A 1,884-nucleotide genomic window follows, 5' to 3' on the forward strand; every position below is an offset into this window, starting at 1 on the left:
AAGGCCTGTGTCAATCCCAGCTCTTCAACTGGACCTCTATTCTCTAACTCCACATCTCCAGAAACCACATGAACATAAGAATTAGGAGCAGGAGTCGGCCATTCGGCCCCTCGAGCCTGCTCCGCCATTCAATGAGATCATGGCTGATCATCGACCTCAACTCCACTTTCCCGCCCGATCCCCATATTGCTTGATTCCCCTAGACTCAAAAAAATCTATCGATCTCAGCCTTGAATATATTCAGCGACTCAGCCCCCACAGCCTTCTGGGACAGAGAATTCCAAAGATTCACAACCCTCTGAGTGAAGAAATTGCTCCTCATCTCTGTCTTAAATGGCCGACCCCTTATCCTGAGAACAAAGTCTGAGCAAATATCTCCTGAACCCTGAGATATGCCATGTCCTTGAAACACACCCTTCCCAGGTGTTGAAACTTGGGGATTGTAGAGGGCAGCTCAATTCGTCCAAGTAACATCCTCCAAAACCCTACACTTGCTTAACTCTGAGCAGTGAACAGTCTGACAGCTGCTTCCAATCGCTTTTTCTGACTGGTTGCTGATTGTGATGAATGATTGGTACAGGAATCCGGACTCCGGACCAATTGGTGGTAGGGTCGTCCGGAATCCGTAAAATGTTCCGGAATCCGGGCCCGCCAACCCTGCCGACCTCGGGGACCCACCGCTGCCTGACCTCGGGCCTCGCCTCCACTCGCCTCGCCCCGCTCGCTGCCGCTGCCCTTACCTCGGGGCCTCCTCGCCGGCCAGCCCCTATCACCTCCTTGGCGGCAGAGCCCGCCCGAACAGCACCTCGGTGGCTGAACCCCGCCCGACGACATCCTGGATGGGGCCAGCGACGCGAACAGCTCCTCAGAGAGCAACCCCCCCGCCTTCTGACGTTCTGAAATCCGGAAATACCCAAACCTGGGCTCGGGTGTTTCAGGATTTGTGACATCAGAAAGACGTTCCAAAGTCTGGAAAAACGCGGAATCCGGAACGGCCTCAGTCCCGAGGGTTCCGGATTTGGGACTCTGCACCTGTATCTGTAGTAAGTTTGAACCGAATTGCTATTGCCCCTCAATTTGAACCAATGATATTGTTTTTTTTTTTAATTCGTAGCCAATCGTTCCAATTCTTTGTCAAATCACAAACGCCAGAGGTCACCTTGCACATGCCAAGGATCACTCTGCGCCAATGCTCTTAGCCAAAAGGCCTAGAGCCACTGCACCGTTCCTGGAAGTACTGCAATACCAGGTTCGTGCCATGGAGGTGGATGGGTCAAGCCACCCCACACACCTCCGTGGAGGTGGATGGGTCAAGCCACCCCACCCACCTCCTGTTTCCAAAAAAGCAAGCATATACCTTCCTGACCAGGGAGAAACCACCCGGAGGTCATGGTGGCTGGTCAGGTCAGTTACGCATGATCTTAGCCAAAAGGCCGAGAAGCGATGATATTGTTGGTTTAGGAGAGGTCGCCGTACTACACGTTATTGAATATGTTTGTATATGGTGTCAGCTGTGGCTCAGTGGGTAGCACCCTCGCTTCTGAGTCAGAAGGTTGTGGGTTCAAGTCCCACTCCAGGGACTTCACATAATCCAGGCTGACACTCCAGTGCAGTGCTGAGGGAGTGCCGCACTGTCGGAGGAGTCGTTTTTCGGATGAGACGTTAAACCGAGGCCCCGTCTGCTCTCTCAAGTGAGTTATCCCCGGTGTTCTAGGCCAATATTTATTCCACAATCAACATAACATAAAAAACAGATTATCTGGTCGTTATCACATTGCTGTGTGTGGGAGCTTGCTGTGCGCAAATTGTGTTGTTGTTGTACGTGAATCAAAAGTAAATTTATTTTTCAATGATATGCTCGCTGTATAAACAGAACACAAATTG

At 51.4% G+C, this 1,884-nt stretch overlaps 1 pseudogene; it reads right to left on the reverse strand.

The window, feature by feature from the left end:
* Nucleotides 1-1,212: 1,212 nt before the first annotated feature.
* On the reverse strand, nt 1,213-1,445 carry LOC139229443 (U2 spliceosomal RNA; annotated as a pseudogene).
* Nucleotides 1,446-1,884: the final 439 nt, after the last annotated feature.

Source organism: Pristiophorus japonicus, chromosome 18 (assembly GCF_044704955.1).
Source record: "Pristiophorus japonicus isolate sPriJap1 chromosome 18, sPriJap1.hap1, whole genome shotgun sequence".
In the NCBI taxonomy this organism is placed as follows: Eukaryota; Metazoa; Chordata; class Chondrichthyes; family Pristiophoridae; genus Pristiophorus; species Pristiophorus japonicus.